The sequence below is a fragment of the Dermochelys coriacea genome, chromosome 1 (genome assembly GCF_009764565.3).
Source record: "Dermochelys coriacea isolate rDerCor1 chromosome 1, rDerCor1.pri.v4, whole genome shotgun sequence".
Taxonomy (NCBI): domain Eukaryota; kingdom Metazoa; phylum Chordata; order Testudines; family Dermochelyidae; genus Dermochelys; species Dermochelys coriacea.
In genome coordinates, this window is record NC_050068.2 from 292670722 (window position 1) to 292688480 (window position 17759).

The 17759-nt window shown below is 43.1% G+C and overlaps 1 protein-coding gene across 1 annotated transcript in view; it reads left to right on the forward strand.

Moving 5' to 3' along the window:
* Window positions 1-431: 431 nt before the first annotated feature.
* Window positions 432-17759, forward strand: part of TAFA2 (TAFA chemokine like family member 2) — a 310699-nt gene continuing 293371 nt past the window's right edge. The window contains exon 1 of the mRNA XM_043494155.1: window positions 432-1783. The gene's annotated coding sequence lies outside the window, so the exon portion shown is untranslated. The remainder of the gene's footprint in view (window positions 1784-17759) is intronic.

A 17759-nucleotide genomic window follows, 5' to 3' on the forward strand; every position in this document is an offset into this window, starting at 1 on the left:
GAAAACTGTAACTTGAGTGATCAGGTAAGGTGAGCTATTACCAGCAGGAGAGAGAAAAACCCCCTTTTGTAGTGATAATCAAGGTGGGCCATTTCCAGCAGTTGACAAGCAGGTGTGAAGAACGGCAGGGGGGAAAAGAAACACGGGGACATAGTTTTACTTTGTGCAATGACCCATCCACTCCCAGTCTCTATTCAAGCCTAATTTCATGGCGTCCAATTCGCAAATTAATTCCAATTCAGCAGTCTCTCCTTGGAGTCTGGTTTTAAAGTGTTTTTTGTATGTGTCTGAATCTCTTCTTCCTCTGGAGGGAGACACAGGCCGGCTTTTGGCTTCGGATTACCTCTGTCTGCCGGCTGCAGCCACCCGGCGCGCGGGGGTTTCTGGCAGCCGCAGTACAGCTTGCTTCTTCAGCGGCAGCCGGGCGGCAGAGGCGAGGCAGCCCAGCCCAGCCCGATCCGATTCAACACCCTTCTACTCCAGAGCTCACGCAGGAGCCCCAGGTTGTAGAGGCTATGAATGGGCTCTCCCCCAGTCTGAAGGGGTGTCCTTCCTTCATGAATTGCTCGCACTACAGAAAGGAGGGGGAATCTGCCCCAAGAGCTTGGTTTTAAAGGGGGAAACCAACTCCACGCTCCTTTTTCTCCCCGGCGATTGGCGTTCTCGGGAGTCGCAAAACGGTGTCCGGGGGCGTTTTTCGTTTCCTCCGCTCATGTGCGTGTCTCTCTCTTTGGGTTAAGCCGGCCGCTTTCCCCGCCCTTCTGAAGGGAAAGGAACGACCCACCCGCGCGGTGCTCGGACCCGCACCCTTTCCCCCTGGGGGCTGACCGGGTGGGGGCGCAGGCGAGGAGAGAGAAGATCGAAGGCAGACGCACGCTTCAGCCCACGATGTGCCGGGGGCTAGTTAGTCTCTCGGAAACTCTGGCGGCGGGACCCCTGGAAGGGCTACCTGCAATACAGCGGCAGCAGCTCCGCCGCGGTATCTATTAACCGCACCTTAGCTCGCAGCTCGGACGCATCGGGGGCTGCAAGAAGGCTCGAGGAGCTGGGGCAGCAGTGGGGAGGCAGATATTGGGGAGGCAAGGACCATCTCCTGCCTCCTCAGGTCGTGCCTGGCTGGACTGTATTTAAAGCCCCACCAGCTGCCTCAGCTTGCCTAAAACGATCCCACCACAGCCAGCCAGCAATCTGGACAAGTACGTGCGGGCTGATTTTTCCCCCTGCGGGTGAATCTCTTACTCTCCAGTTACCTTTCCCAAGAGGGAGAAGGAGCGAGGCGAGAGGGGGCAAAGTCTTGCTGTGTATTAAACGCAGACCAATCAGAGGTGGAATAACGGAGGGGGGACTGCTGAGGGATGCGGTTAATTTTTCTTCCTTCTCTGCTTGCAAGGCTGAATCGGGACCTTCACTGATCTGGCAAAGGGGCGAGAGCTGCGCTGCCCTTTTTTAGCGGAGAAAACCTACATCTCTCCTTTGTAAAAAATCCTCTGCTCACTTTTAAATTGTGCACAAGAAACACCCCCAACCTCTCCCTCCAAAGCCCCCTCTCCTCCCTGCACCTGCTTGCCGGATCCCTATTTTATTTCAAGATACAATCCGAGAGGAGGGGGGGGGAAACCCCCGCGCAGCAAATTTAACCCCCCAGCCCCGAACAAATCCATGCCGGTGGATGCCGGAGGAGGATTGGGATTTTGTAAGCGATGCAAGTGCGATAAGGCTGGAGTTTCCCCCCGGAACCTGAAGGAGGATCGCTAGGGGTTTCCAAAAGGAAGCGGGGCTGCAGGTAGGTGAGAAGGTGCCAGCTGTCTCCAGATGTGAGCGGGCTCGGGCAGCTGCAGCTCCTGCTCTGCGCTCTCAGGCACCCCAGTCCCCCCGCCCGGTACGGTGTTGTTGTTGTTGTTGTGCGGGTTTCGGGTGAGTGCAAAGGGGGATCTGCCACTCTGCTAAATTTGTGGCGAGCTCCCGGCCCTTCACGGTTTGTCTTGGCTGTACCCTTGGTGAAGAGAGATGCGGGAAGTATCCAGCCAGTCACTCTAGCATCCGATCAGAGCTGGGCGAGGAAAGAGGTAGAGGGGAGAAGTCCTAGTTAAAGGGATTTGTGAATGAGTGGGGGTGGGGAAGAGACGAGGGTGAGGAAGGGTATTTAAGTGCGTCGAGTATTCCAACCCCTCCTCTCCGGTACAAAAAAGTTCAAGAAAAGTCTGTTTTGATGAAAGAACTGTTCTTAATTTCACTCCGCTTTCCAGTTCAACTCTAGTTTGTAAACTTACTGGACTCCTGCTAAATAGCCCCGTGGGGGCACTAATATGGATCAGTGAGATGTGTCAGGTCAACTTCTTTGAATTCTGTCCATTTTTGATTATTTAATCCTCCACATTTCTGCAGAACGGTGGACGTTTTAGTAAGACTATCAGGTTTTCCGCCTATTTTCATAAAGAGCATGGCTGATAACTTCCAGAACCCCAGATATTGGGCGATTTATTTTGTTTGGAGATAGATCGCTCCATTGGATGGCTTAAGGGAGAGGTTAAAGAGTGAATCGTTTTAGGAATAGTTTAAAAATGGTCTATATAACGTGCGGTTTATGACTTCAGTTCTTTCCTCTGTAAATGTCCCCCAAATCGTGGCATCTAACCTGAGACATTTCTTGCCCATATGTTTTGCTTGTTTCTTCCCATTTCCATGAACTAGTTTAACGGCTCAATAGCATTTTATCTGTATTCTATTTCATAGTGGGAAGGTTTTCCCTCCCAGCCCCCCTATCCCAGTGTACTTGTGCAAGACAAAGTTTTTTTAAAATACCGGCTTTATTTCCTGTAAAGCTAGCTGTGGGATTAGACGCACAGGCTGTATATGCAAAGCACAAAGAGCAGCATCTTTCAGTGCCCTGCTAGGAGCAGAGTTGTCAGGCTTTTCTCTATTTTATTCCTCATCCTTCCCGGGAGATTAAACAACTGCCTGAAGCACTTTGAATTACTCTATATGTGTAGTTACAATAGTCTCTTTCCACTCTTTGCTTGGAGAGTATTAATTTTTTGTAAAAAACAACTGTACAAACCCGCCACAATAATAATTTTTGGCTTTGTAATTAAGAAATCTTGCTTTGACTCCTGAAGAAGTGTTAATTTAAATAATAAACAAATAGAGCCTCATAAAACATCCAGGGTGTTAGGGTCTTCTCACAGCACTGGATAAATTTAAATGACTATTGACTAAATGATCATTATTATCTGGTTGCTCTTTCTTACCACCTGCTTTTAGATATTAACATTCAGACTGGTACTAATTTAACACTTTAAAGCTACTTTATTAGGTGATAAAAGCAAAGAAAAAATGTAATGTAATGTAATGTAAGATTCCTTTATGGAGCATAACATAAAAACCTAAACAAGCTAAATAGTCCTATCCCACCATGGCTTTAGGTAAACTTGAGAAACATGACCCACTTCTAAGACAATTTTTAAAGGGGGCACAAAGGATTTATTTATTATACTTGTCCTGTCACAGTAACATTTCAGTCACTTTACACTGTGAATATATCTATGTATCTAATCTTAATAATTTCATAATTGTTCACCTAACAGTGGTAAAGTAATTCAGCTAAATCTCAGTTTTAGATATTATTTACACAGCTTTGATATTGTAATGGCAATGTTCACCTGAGCATCTATTTTTTTTCAGTTTATTACTGCCCTGATTTCCCAAGCAACAATACCATTCTTACTGTAAATGTAAACTATTTCAATACCATGATTTTAGTGAAGAGGGGACTACAGTGATCACTCGTTTTGTATTAGATCAGTCTTGCTATTCACAGCATACTTATACTGAGTACCATATATTATCTGAGCAGGAGGCTTTTGAAAGAATGAATTTAGATATGCTGTCTAGTTGATAGTAGGTGATTTTGAAATAAAATCTTGATTCCTGTCATACTGTTTTAATCAGCGAATGAGAGCTAATCTAGCGCCTTGTCATGTATTTGACATATAGTGTAACATTTTTGCACATCTCTTCAAGAGCACCAAGGGATTTCATTTTACACCTAGGCAGTTGATAGTGCTAGTGGGGAGCATAAGCAGAATTAGTGGAATTTGAAAACTGTAATGTGTATGTAGACAGATAATACTAGAGAGATTCAGTTACAATGGCAAGTTGCAGACTGAAGATTCATTGAGCCTCATTTAGATTTATGTTAAAGCAGATGTGCAATCTCAAAGCAATGTGGTGGCCTAACAGCATTTAGTAGCCATCAACTTTCATAATTTAATTAGTGGAGCTGATAGAATGACTCTGTTTTCAAGGATGAATGAATAGGTTTTCCTTTTACCTATGAAGTGAAAGAGACTTCCGGTAGAGGAGCTCTTGCCAACAGTCTGTGTAATTTCTGGTAGGCCCAAAAAAGCTTGGCATTTTTCAAATATGAGTGTCACCACTCTTACATGTAATATTTAATTGGTGTAACCTATTTTTCTTCTGGAATGTATTATTGCCTACTAGTAACTGTGTAAAGCATAATAGTCTATTAGAAGAAGATCATGTAGTACTAATTATGTGTTAGGTTTGACAACAGGTAATAGTAAAATACTAAACATTTGTCAATCTCATGCACTCATCAGTGACTGTGGAAACTAGGAAATCGTATAATTTACTATTCATATACAAAATGTGACCATTGTTTTGAAACTTTATTTTGAATGATAGTTCTATCAGTGAGCAAACAGTTGTATGCCTCTCTTTTAAGTTGTGCTGTATTTTATTAGAAGTGCCTCATTAAGTCACATTATTCTGCAGCTGCTTGTTCACTGAAAATTCAGATAAGAACAGGGAACTTTATTCAGCACTGCAGCACTGTGTGTGTATGTGTGTGTGTGTGTGTTAAATACTAAAAGTTGAAGGAAGGGAAAAAAATCTTCCAGGATCGCCATAATAGGAACATCAAGCATACTCTTTTCTTGTGATCTATGGATGGCATTTACAAATGCAATTCATCAATGTATTTATTAGTCAAACATCATCAAAACAAAGAAAATAAATGAAAGCAAACAGACTGCATGCCACTGTGAAGGGCAAAGCAACTAAAGACTGCGAAAACCAATTAATTAATGTTGGTTTTCATATTTACAATCTATATTTAGTCATCACATTTAAATAAAAGGCAGTACTGACATGTCCATTGTCTCATAGCCATTGATTTTGTAATATTGTGTAATTCTGCTGGAAATGGCATTTCATTTGAAAATACAGGTACTCCATTCCATTTTCCCTTTGAAATAGAGTCCTTAAAGAATGGAAATAAATATTGTGGTCTGATTGAGGGCCTTTTTGTTATATTCATCAGCTTCTTTTGAATATTAAAAAACACAACCTTATTCTTTGCATTTTAAAATAATGGGGCAGCTTGTCAGCCGGTGTAAATTGTCATAGCTCCATTAGAAGCTATGACAATTTATACCAGCTGAGGATATGTCCCATTATCTCTAGATGTATAACATCGCTAAATTTTCACTTTATTTCTGAGTATATTTTAGGTAACAAAGATGTAAATGCAAACCGTTCAGTTTTGGTTTCCTTTGTAGAGATGTAAGGAGACCTGTTTATTATTGTTGCTTATTGGCTTACAATATGGAGTTCAATTTATAGAGAGTTTAAACATTAAACTAACCTATATATAATACATTTTAAGCATAAAATGACAAACATTATTTTAAGGACTGCCCATGAAGCTGTGCCAGTTTACTCCAGCAGAGTATCTGGCCCAAGTATTTTGTTTTGCAAATCACAGAAATATGTTTGTATTTAAAAAAAACCAAGTTAGGTTTGCAAAACCCATCTACATCCTATATGCAGACATCATGTCAGCTGATAGCCACATTGCAAATGAGACCTTAATTACTTGGGAATATGGTGAATGGTGACATCACCAATAACAATAATTTCATTTGGCTTGTAGCCATTTCCTTGTGTTAGATAAAGCACAGCAAGGCTGGGATGTCTATGCTCCAGTTCTGCACCTGGCCATCTCCAGCTATCTTTTTATCACTATGTACAGTCAGTTGTCTATCAAAGGAAAACAACAAAATAATCATGTCAGCCGAAAGCACTCTTCCATAACAGCAAGCAAGGCTTTCTCACTTCCACAGATATACAATTCAATTCATTTTTATATAGCTCCCTTCCTGAAATGTATTTCAAAAAACACTTTGGAGAGAGAAAATAATAATGTGATCATGCTTCACAGTAGTAATTACGGTGGGACACAGTACACGTCGATAAAATAGAGACACGTAGCCAAACAAGCTTTCTTAGCTTTTTCTTCTTTTCTGGTACATCAGAATAGTTCTCTGCAGAACGCTTTGCAACTGTAGTTGGTGATGGAGGTAAGATTTGTCATGCGGTTTATGGAAAATGTTTTCTATGGACTTGATCCTGCAGATCTTTATTCATGCTAGTAGGCTGCTCACATGAGTAAGCAGTTGCAAGAACAGATCTTTTATCTTAAGCAGTATGGAACCAGTCACCTATATAAATGCATGTGTGTGAGCTGGAAAGAGAGTTAGTTAACCTCCTGTTTTAAGGTTATCAAACCTCATAATGGCTACTATGTTAACAGTCTTTCTGGTAGCTGCAGTTGACATCTTATTTTTGACCCTCATAATGTAAATCATGAATATGAGTCTGTTAACACCATTTTGTATAGTCTTTTGTCTGATAAGAATCTTCTTTAACAATGCTGAGGAAAGGACAAACTATGAACTAGAATGTGTGACAATACTGACAGCTTTTTAGAAAGGTGGATGATGAGTATGTCTGTGAGTTTGTCATGGAAGCCATGGATTTTGTGACTTTCCGGGACCTCCATGACTTCTGCAGCAGTTGGTGCAGCTTGCCCGGGGGCTGCCTGAACAGTTTGGGCAGCCCCCGGGCCAGCCACACTGGCTGCTGCTGAGGCAGTCTCGGGCCACCGTGCCCTCCCCCAAGCAGCAGCAGGAGTTTGAGTGTGGGAGGGGGCTCAGGGCAGGGGGTTGAGGTGTGGGAGGGGATGAGGACTCTGGATGGCGCTTACTTTGGGGCAGGCTCTCTGGAAGCAACGACATCCCTCTGCTTCTAGGCGGATGTGTGGCAAGGCAGCTCTGCGCACTGCCTCCGCTTTCAGGCACTGCCCCCACAGCTCCCATGAGCTGTGGTTCTTGGCCAATGGGAGCTGCAGAACTGACACCCGGGGCAGAGGCAGGGTGCAGGGATGCCTGGTCATGCCTCTGCCTAGGAGCTAAGGGAGGGGGATATCACTGCTTCCAGGGAGGCATGGAGCTAAGTAGGGAGCCTGCCAGCCCCACCAACTGCCCTCTGCCAGCACCAGTGCAGGTCCCGGGCCATGTGTCACCACCTGCCCCCCAGCACCTGCATGAGTCCTGGGCCATGTGGTGCCCGTGGGCTGCACCCCACAAGATTTAGTCAAGGGTATATAGTAAAAGTCATGGACAGGTCACGGGCTATGAATTTTTGTGGGCTGCCTGTGACTTGTCCATGACTTTTACTAAAAATACCCTTGACTAAAATGTAGCCTTAGTGATGAGAATCTCCACTTATCTGTGCTATAGGGATGGCCACATCAAATTGCTGAACTCTGCAAATTAGCAAGTGGACATACACAACAGAAAAAGAGTACTGGACATTTATATGAACAGCAAGAATTTCCATGGTTATAATGGTACGTATTAAAATCTATGTTTTGTAAGAGAGAAAAATTCATGCTTTGAGGCATGAACCAATGTCTAACTTAGAGGGGGTTAGGAGGAAACTTTGCCTGGGGCAGGTAATCCCATAATGACCTACTGCAGGGTTTCTTGCACCGTCTTCTGCAGCAGCCTGGTTGTGGCCACTGTTAGAAACAGAATACTGACCTACATAGACCATGGTCTGATCCAGCATGGTAATTTCTTTGTTCCCAAAATGCAAGGAGAATGCATCACAGCTATGCTTTGTTCATTGACTTAGTAAAACTAAACAGCAATTGTCAAATATGTGATAAGGTCTTATTAATATTTTTTAAAAACTACATAGTACATTTATTTATGTCTTAGTAATATGCAGTCTCACAACAGCAAGTTTTCGGGGATCCAGGAGTAGTTTGTTAAAACTATGTTTTGTGGCTACTTTCACAGCTAAGGCTTTTTAGGAATGTGCCTCTGTGCACCTAAGATTTCAGTTTAGCCCTTTGAGTTCTAAGCTGGACAATACTTCATAGCAAGATATTGTATCATTACATGTAACAGTGTAAAATACAAGGGAATGGTGTTTTGATGGCTCAGAGGATAGATAAGGTGATTCAGCACCTTTCCATTTAGGTCACTACCTGAAATTTGGACCTGCGCCAGTAATGACTGAAAATGAATACCATTTGGAAGTTGTCTGGAGGTTTACGTGAAATGAGCTGATGGTCTCAGTCCAGTTCCTATTGGTCTAATGTCCAGATCATAAAAAACACAAATGTAATTGACAAAAAAGGCATGCTTGCTGTTGATGTCCACAGAGAGGCCAAAGATTGAGGCCTTATCAACCAAAGCACTTAAACATGTGCTTTGCAAGTGAATAGTCCCCATTTGACTTCAGTAGGACTGCTTGCATTCCTTAAAGTTAGGCATGCACTTAAATACTTCGCTGAATTGGGGCCTGAACCTGTATGCAGACTACACTCTTGCTGCTTAGTGACCAGGGTTGAGGCACATTGATGGGATGTTTTTGGAGTAGCAGCCGTGTTAGTCTGTATTCGCAAAAAGAAAAGGAGTACTTGTGGCACCTTAGAGACTAACAAATTTATTTGAGCATAAGCTTTCGTGAACTACAGCTCACTTCAGATTCCAAGGCCAGAAGGGACCATTATGATAATCTAGCCTCACCTCCAGATTTTAAAGGTAGAGGACCAATCTCAAACTTTGTAAGGGGTTGTCCAGGATTTGAACCAGGGATCTTTCTTACCCTAAGAAAAAATCAAACCCTTAGACCAGTGGCAAAGCTGAAGTCCAAGGGTTTCAGCTCCAGGCAGGGGGACCTGTAACCTGAGCCCTGTTGCCCAGGGCTGAAGCCCAAGACTGAGCCTTGCTTCAGGTGGTGGGACTCAGGCTTCAGCTCTGGTCCAGGACCCCAGCAAGTCTGATACCAGCACTGGCGACCTCATTAAAACAGGGTCATGACCCATTTTGGGGTCCCAACCCACAGTTTGAGAACCCCTGCCTTAGACCAACAAGCCATATGTTGAGAATCTTGCAGTTATCCAAGCTCTGTGGATAAATGGACAACTTAAATTCTCCATAATCCATCAGTGACAAATATTACATACACTTACATTTAAAACAAATATAGAAATAAAATCCAAGCAGGCTGTAATAGCAGATAGTTTTATAAGGTTATGTTAGCTACCCATGCATTTTAGTATTACAAACTACAAATACAGTCTTATTATTGTTCAAAAGTGATGTCACTAGTGTAGAAATAAAATAAAATGTCACCATCTGAGATGGTATACAAGATATTGATATTCTCACAAAAATGAGGTCATATTTAGAACTTAATTGGGAAAAAAATCCGTTACAGTATTCCAACAAGAAAACATCAACATGACTGGATTCTGGTACCTATATTTAACTTGTTTTGAGACCCATTTAACTGTGTATTTTAACAAATAAGAGCCTAGCTGTACATAAGGCTGTCAGTTTTATCTTGTGATCTGGTGATAGTAACAAATAAGTAAAGATATGGTCTTTTGTTTTACGATGTTACAAGAAACCAAGGAGAGAGATGTTTATGTGCACTAATGCAATATACAGTATATTCAGATATGGTTATTATAGGTAGAACTGGTATTGAACTGGTTAAGTTTGACCAAAGATCCTATTTTTGTGTATATAAAATGGGATCCTAGGCTCTCTCTTCCCTCTGGATTTAGATAATGTACTGGCTGTAGCATTGACAAGGTATCGGGTCCTTGATGATTAAGAGGTTGCACTGGTGGCCAGGGGAAGGACTATAAATTGGTTGTGTGGGAGACAAAGAAATGAGAATCTCCAAAAGAATGCAGGGCCCTATACTCATTGGCTGATTTTTGACTGTGGTGAACCCCAGACTGGGGAAGTTTTGTTATCTACAGACATATACACACACTCATGGCAACTTGCTTTTTATTTTCTGGTGTATAAAGCTTATCTTTTGATGGAAATACTCTTCCTGATGGTACCTATGTTTTGATTCTGCTAAATCATTTCACAACTCAGACACCAACCAACAAAAGGAAGGAATACAAAGATTTCTGAAACTTCCACTGTTGGACTGTTAGCTCTCCATCTTTAAATCTGAGCCTGGTCACTGCTGCACATGTATCCCTTCATGCTCTTAGATCCCTGTAATAGTTAGGTACAACTAGGTAAGGAAAAACAAACAAGAAGGAAGCTGAAGCTTTACCTTTGCCATTCGTAGCTTCTTTCTGTTTATGAGCATATGTGGTCTAATGTTTTGGAGTGTATCCCCAGTATAATTAGAGACAATTTTGGCTTTTCTCAAGCATTTTGCTATTGTACATTTTAAAGTGTTCCTAAGGTTTGTGTCTACTGTAAATTCATATTTGAAATCCACCGAATACACTTTTAGTGTATGATTTTTTAAAAAGCATATTATTTACATCACCTTTAGTGCAATAACATCCATCGGTTAATAGATATTTTGGTCTGAAGAGTAATCTTGAAATTGCCTATTTACCTGATAAATGGCAAAAGTTCTGAAAAAAACATTTTGTAAAGAGAGTGCTGACACAGCTATAACTATATAACGGTATGAATGTATGGTATGTCTTAAAAATCTAGTCACCGTAGCTATCTAAAACGTATCATACTAATACACACTTTCCTCTCTTCTCTATCAGACCATCCAACCACCTGCTGTCTAACCCAGTGGCTCTCAAACTTTTTTACTGGTGAGCCCTTTTACACAGCAAGCCTCTGAGTGCAACCACCCCCCCAATTATAAATTAAAAACATTTTTAAAATATATTTAAAACCATTATAAATGCTGGAGGCAAAGTGGGGTTTGGGGTGGAGATTGATAGCTCACGACCCCCGTCCCCATGTAATAACCTCGCGACCCCCTGAGGGGACCTGACCTCAGTTTGAACCCCTGATCTAATGTCTTCTGCTGTCCTTGCCCTTCCTTTCCTCCTCATTGTTGTATAAACTCACCTCATCTGCATTGGTGTCATATGATCTTTCCGAATGTCAAGTAAATATAGTCGGCAGTCAGCAATACCAGATTGCTTTCCTGCCAAAAAGTCTTTTTTTTTTTTTTTTTGGTATGCCATGACCCATCAGCTCAGAGAAAGCTGCAAATGATTCTGATTCCCAAATTTTCAATATATTTTCTATTTAATGAACTATGAAACATTATGCTCTTTTAATGCATTCCTGAATAACTGAATTCCTCCTGATAATTATAACTTTAGAATGAAACAGTTAATTTGAAACTTACAATAGTAGTAACATTATTTGGCTATTCTTTCTCCATATCCATCCTCTGGTGATTACCTTATTTGAATTTATTTGTATGCTGAAATTTTGAAGAGTATGGTCAGCCACAGGTTGTCATCGGTACTAAATAAAAGTACTATTCCAGATGCTATTTTAACATCATCCAAAATGAAAATGGCTGTATAAATTATTTTGGCCTTGATAAGGTTAAAAGAATCACTTTTTAGAGGAGAATATTTTTGAGTAACTTAAGATAAACACCATTGCAAGTAATTGTATACAAAATATACTGTGCAGACACTACCATTTGTGTCAGTATATAATTCTCATTTATTGTTTCTCTTTTAATCATTTTAATAGAACAATTCCTCAAATTAAATAGGTATCTAATTAAAAACTTAAGAAAAGGTGTGGATAACTCAGTAGGGATTAGTGAATAAAACCATTACAGTTGATAGTTTTACTTTATATTACATCTGTGTATATTTGTTCAGTCAAAAAGATCCTATCAGTTAGGTTCAGATTGTGCAGCCCTATTATTGTGATTAATTATATAGAGTTATAGGTATAAATTAAATGCTATGAATATATATGCATTCTGCAAACAGCATGATTTACAGTGAATGCACCCACGCCCCCACCAATTCTCATCTCTTCCTTGGTCTTTTGGCTTCTTCTATTGTTCTTGCCCCTCACAGCCTATTAGTAACATAAATCACTGGAATAGAGCACCTTTGTTCATGGCCCTTGATCAGGACTGAAGGGGGGGAGTGTAGGTTCCAGAGACCCTCTGCCCTTCAGTGTCTCTCCTTTGTGGGTATTCCTTTATTGGGGGACATCTGAGGTGAAGTTACCCACACAATAGTAAGCTTAATAAAAACCAGATTTATATAAAAAACCCAAAGATAATAGAATTAAAACAAAAATGGTTTGCTTAAAGTTTACACATAAATTAAACTAGATAAGGCATTTCCAGCTTGGTTACAGAGAGGAAAAAGAGAAAAGTGAAAAACTTGCTTCTCCTGAAAGCAATCCCCAATCTGACCACACTATGAGCCCCCTTTTCTGTCTAGATATCAGCTTTTCACTGTGTCTGGTGATCTCTCTCACTGCTGTACTTATCGAGCCCTTGCCTCTGGATTAGCTTGCATGTTCAGACATAAGTGCCTGGTCCAGCCCATCTGCCCCCCTTTCCCCTGCTTTCCAAACCAGTTTTTTCCAGATATCTACTCACATAATATAGTTTGGGGACTGGCTGCATTCTCTAGGAGACTGGCCATTGAGGATACAAAGACTATTTAATGATGATTAATACGCTCTGTCAAATGCTTAACTACGGAACTAAGATCCCATTTCAGAGACCAGGTTGTCTGGTTCCATTTGTGGTCAGGTCTCTTGTTAAACTTCTCCAAGCAAATTTTTCTTTTGCATATATAAATAAATTATGGGCATATTCCCCAGATCCTCAGAGTAAATAACAGGAAGAAGCATATTTTGTGCATGAATGAAGGTGGGAAGATAAGTACACTATATAAAACAACAAAAGGAATTGGCATTTCATACAACATATTCTGCCAGTATCCCAGTATTGCCAACACCATGTGCTCAAAAATCATGAGTCAGACTCTAAAAAAGTTATGAGTTTTTGTTTTTTTAAAAGACGGTTTGTGTGGTTTGGGTCTGTGTTGACTTGTGAACTCCCCTTGCCCATCCCTAGTGTGTGCACATGTGACATTAGTGTTGCCAAGTTTCAGAGTAGCAGCCGTGTTAGTCTGTATCAGCAAAAAGAAAAAGAGTACTTGTGGCACCTTAGAGACTAACAAATTTATTTGAGCATAAGCTTTCGTGAGCTACAGCTCACTTCATCAGATGCAAGGATTGCCAAGTCTCCCAAATTGGGTGAGGTGATGTTGGTTCCTGCTGCAGGAGCTCCTGCTGGCTGGCTGACTGGTGCTGGGCTTCTAACTTCTCCTCAACATTCAAATTAATTCAATGTCTCCCCCACTGTCACATCTGCCTGTCCCCAGCCCAGCAATTAATGAAGCACTCCCAGCTTCTACATGAGTTCTGAACCTGCTTCTGCCTGTCCTTCCAGACTCAGCTCTGCTCCTCCTGCTGGTGCATCTTCAGGGGTTCTTCATCCCATCTTCCAGACCTGGAGGGGGGAACTCCAGCTGCCCCTCTTCCCTTTTCCAGGCTTGATGTTGCAGGGAGGGAGAGGGGGAGAGCAAAGAACAGAGTGACCCATTGTTCACAGGATGCGGGAGAGGGGATGAGGGAGCAAGGTGCCCCTGAACTGACAGGCTTTTTCTGCTTCTTCCTTCCTTCCTTCCCCTCTTGTGACAGCAGTATGGGTTGCTCCCTCTCTTCTACTAAATAACTCCTCTCTATCTGCTTCCTCCAATGGCCCTGATTGGCGACTCTTCCCCAGGTGGTGAGGAAAAAGGGGCAGGAAGTCAAAGGTGTCTTTTGACCAGGAAGGGCTGAAATTCAGGGGAAGGCTGGAACCTCTCATGTCCTTGCTAGATTGGCTCCAGACCCAGAAAAAAATCATGAGGCTATTGGAAGAGTTGGTTACACTGGTATCAATTCCCAGCATCAGAGTTTCAGGCAGAATCCAAATAATTATTGGTTCCTTCACATGAATATAATTGTCATGGGTGGGTTTTGGGCAGGCAGACCTACTAGTCAGAGCCAGAGTCCACAGTCACTAGACAGAAACCAAGAGGCAGATGGGATAGGATACTAAGAGGTCAGAAGCAGGATCCAAACTGGAGGTCAGGGGCCACAAGTCAGATGTGAGGAGTAAAGTCAGAGTGGGATGCCAGGAAATCAAGGAGCAGGAACAGGAAGCACAAGGCACACAGTTCAGAACAAGGGGGAGCCCAGTTGTTCAGACAGCTTCCTGTGCTTGCTATTGAACCATTGGACCAATCAGACCTCATGGGCAGAGCTTCACACTCTGGGTAGGCTTCATAAGTCCCAGGTAAGCCACTGAATCCAGTACAGGCCAAGGAACTGGTAGTCTAGTTTCTGACAGGGTCTGTCTGTGCAGAAGTGTTCTGTAGAAAGCCATACCTTCTGTCCTATGGTGTAGGCAGGGCCCTGTTGTCTATGCTTGTCTGTATGCTTTTTTAGAGTAGCAGCCGTGTTAGTCTGTATCCGCAAAAAGAAAAGGAGTACTTGTGGCACCTTAGAGACTAACAAGGTCTCTTCACTCCTCTTAGATGTGTTGTTCTAGGTCCAAGACAGATGGGTTGGGGGAGCATATGGGTAGTTGTAGGTGAAATTGGGGTGGTACCCATAGTTGATAAAGAAGGGGCAGTGGCTTTTGGATGCATGGTCTGCATTATTGTATGAGAACTCAGCACAGGGTAACAGTGAAAATCAGCCACCCCAATGATGGTTAATGTAGCATCATAAGTATTATTGTAGGATCTAGTTGATTCTTTCCATTTGGCCATTGACTAAGGATGAATACCCCATATTCTGAGTGTCCCTAAGACGCTGACTGCCAGATGTTGGGAATGGATGGATCACTTGATGATTGTCCTGTTCTGGTCATTTCCTTGGAAGCACCTGGCATTGGCTGCTATCATAAGAAAGGATACTGGGATAGACAGACCCTGAGTCTGACTCAGTATGGCCATTCTTATGTTCTTATGGTAGGCAGATGACTGGTGTGTGTGGACTCCTGGCACGAGGCCCTACATTTGTTAGAAGTGGGCACTAACCTGCGGCTCCTAGCCAGAGGTGACGTGATCTGGAACGCCAGGAAGAGGGTCCATGTTGTTCATCCAGAGCTGGGCAGTGTTGCCCGCAGAAGGTAAACCCATGCAGGGAATGAAGTGGGCCATCTTAGAAAAGCAATCTACCACTGTTAGGATGATTGTGAAATTACTGGATTCTGGTAGTTCCACCACAAAGTCCAAGGAAATGGTCTCCCAGAGCCAAGATGGGATGTCCAGAGATTGGAGGAGTTCCACAGGATTTCTGGTATGGGTTCTTGGTACAAGCACACACCTGGCAGGAAGCTTTTATTATGGGATGCATAGAAGGCCACCAAAAAATCCGCAAATGAGATTTAATTGTCTTCCTAAATGTTCTGTCAGGGTGGAGTCATGGGATAGTTAAAGCACTGCCACTCTTTCAGCTTGTGCGGGGAACATAAATCCAGTCTTTTACAAATGTAATTTCCCTCCCAGGTGTCTTGGGGTTGTCATTTGATAGTGGACAACTAATTGGGTGGAATTCCAGAGACAGAGACATAGTGGATGAGTGTGAGCAGGTCCTGGCATGAGTCACATTGAGGAAACTATAGGACCTGAGAATGTGGGCTAGATCCAGACTGGGGCCTTATGGGTCAGAGTCATATCTTCGGGATGGGGCATCAGCCTTGCCACTTCTAGTTCCAGGGTTGTAGGTCAAGGTAAAGTAAGAGGCAAATAGGACCCATTGGCGCTGTCATTGGTTTAGGACCTCGGCCCTGCACAGATACTCCAGGTTTTTTTGATTGGTAAACACTTGAACCAGATGATGGGCCCTTTTCAAGTAATGTTGCCACTCTTTGAAGGCAGTCTTAATTGCCAGGAGCTCCTTGTCCAAGATCTCATAGTTGCTCTCAGCAGGAATAAGCTTCCACGAGTAGTAGGTGATGGGGTGTTGTATTTTCTCGGGCCCTGCCTTTGTGAGAGGACTGCCCCAATCACCCTACTAGAGGTATTGGCTTCCACAATGAAAGTTTGTGTCATGTTTGGGTGGGCCAATATTGGAGTGGTGGTGAAGGCAAGGTTCAGCTGCTCAAATGCATGCTAGGCCTCGGGTGACCAAGGGAACTGGGTGTTTTTCCAGAGTAGGGCAGTGAGGGGCTCAGCTTGTTTTGAAAAATTCAGAATGAACTCTGGTAAACGTTTCTGAAGCCTAAACAATTTTGTAGGTTGTGCACATTGCGGGGTGCTGCTCAATCACAGTCAGCCTGAATCTTGTGTGGATCCATCTTGATTAGTTCTGGGGACAGGATGAAGCCCAGGAACTTGGTTGAGGTCTGAGCAAGTGCACATTTCTCAAGTTTAGTGTAGAGACTGTGCTATTGTAGTCTCTCCAGGACTGTGCAGAAAGTTTCCTCCATGATTGGTCCTGAAGACAGTGGGGAGTTGTCAGTAGGTTCAGTCATCTCTGGCATGACCTTACATAGCAGGAGAATCTGTAGGACCTGAGCTGTAGCTGCATCTGTAAAATTGTCCTCTGCTCTCGATCAATGAGGGCCTGTTGGAAGGGAATCTGTCGGGGTGCCCCCCAGGATAGACATCTGCAAATGGAAAGCTGCAAATGGATGGGGCTCAGGGTGCATCTCAGTAAGGACTAGGGTACAGGGAAGTTCTTTTCTCACAAGGCTCAGGCTGGTTCTCCCAATATACTTGGACTGGCTTGTTTCCCCACGCTCCTCGGAGTTTGTACTGGGCAGGCCAAGATAGCATGGAAACACAAGTGGTGCTGATGGTGTCCCTTTTCTTTGGGTGTGAGTTCCTGACAAGCCAGATCAGCTTTGGGTTCAGAAGGTGAGGTCATAGTATATGGGTGGGAGGCTGCAGGGAACCTCTTTTTCTCCTCCCTTTGTTCTCTCAGCTGATTGTCTATGTGGATGTAAAGGTCCACAAGGGTGTCTAGCCCCCGTAGGCATCTTTGCATGTGACAATTCATCTTTGATTTCTCCCTGCAAGCTCCATGAGAACTGGTACAGCTATTCTGCTTCATTCCACTCTGTATCCACTGTGAGATGTTGGAAGTGCGCTGAATAGGAGGCCATTGTGTTTTGCCCCTGCCGGAGGCAGGCCTTCACTGTTTGAGCTCGGTGTAGGTCATTGAAGATGGTTGTCATTGATTGGAGAAAGGTATCTCAGTTTGACAGCACTGGGCTATAGCCTTCAGCAGGGGAGATGCCCAGTCTAACCCATCTCTTTTTTCAGCAAGCTGATTACCAAGGTTATCTTGGCCTGGTCAGAGGCATAGGTTTGGAGACACCAGAAACAGAAGGCATCATTTGTTCATGAAACCCTGGAACTGCTGGCAGTTCCCATCAAACCTTTTGGGCAAGGCTATCACAGGCCCCTGTTTGGGGCAAGGTATTGCAGGCTGTGTTCGCAGTGTAGTATTCTTAACACTGAACTTCCTCACTTGCTCCTGCAGCCTCTGGTTGTCCAAGGTCAGCTGCGCAACTTGGGCTTTTCGTTTTTGATTATTTGTCTG